This window comes from Penaeus japonicus, unplaced genomic scaffold (assembly GCF_977035675.1).
Source record: "Penaeus japonicus unplaced genomic scaffold, GWHDUDI00000001_assembly GWHDUDI00000005, whole genome shotgun sequence".
NCBI lineage: Eukaryota > Metazoa > Arthropoda > Malacostraca > Decapoda > Penaeidae > Penaeus > Penaeus japonicus.
Window position 1 is genome coordinate 29,627,049 of NW_028234407.1, and position 420 is coordinate 29,627,468.

Here is a 420-nt window from a genome sequence, read left to right on the forward strand (position 1 = left end):
CTGAAAAAAGAACAAATATAAGATAAAAGGAAGCTTAACTTACTCGATGCACCGTAAGACAAAATGGCAACGTCTACAGCACGGTAGACTGTATGTGACTTTCTATTCCAGTAGCACAAAGTTGGTAACTAAATTCCTCAAAATATGAAGGTACAAGGACCAGGGGTGTGTATGAGGACCAGGGGTGTGTTCGGGGGATGGCCTAGAGTAAAATTGTTACATAATATGATTTATCAATATCTTAGAAAAGTGATTATCTTTCTGTCTATGTTTAGTAAACAAAGTTGATATGGGTGGTTGGTATATATTTGCTAAATTAATGCTGATCCAGCGTGTGTGTTGTGGTGGTGGTGGGTACCTGATGTTGTGCCCCTGCATAAGTCAGTGCCCCAATTGGGCCACCCGCCACACAAGTCTGGA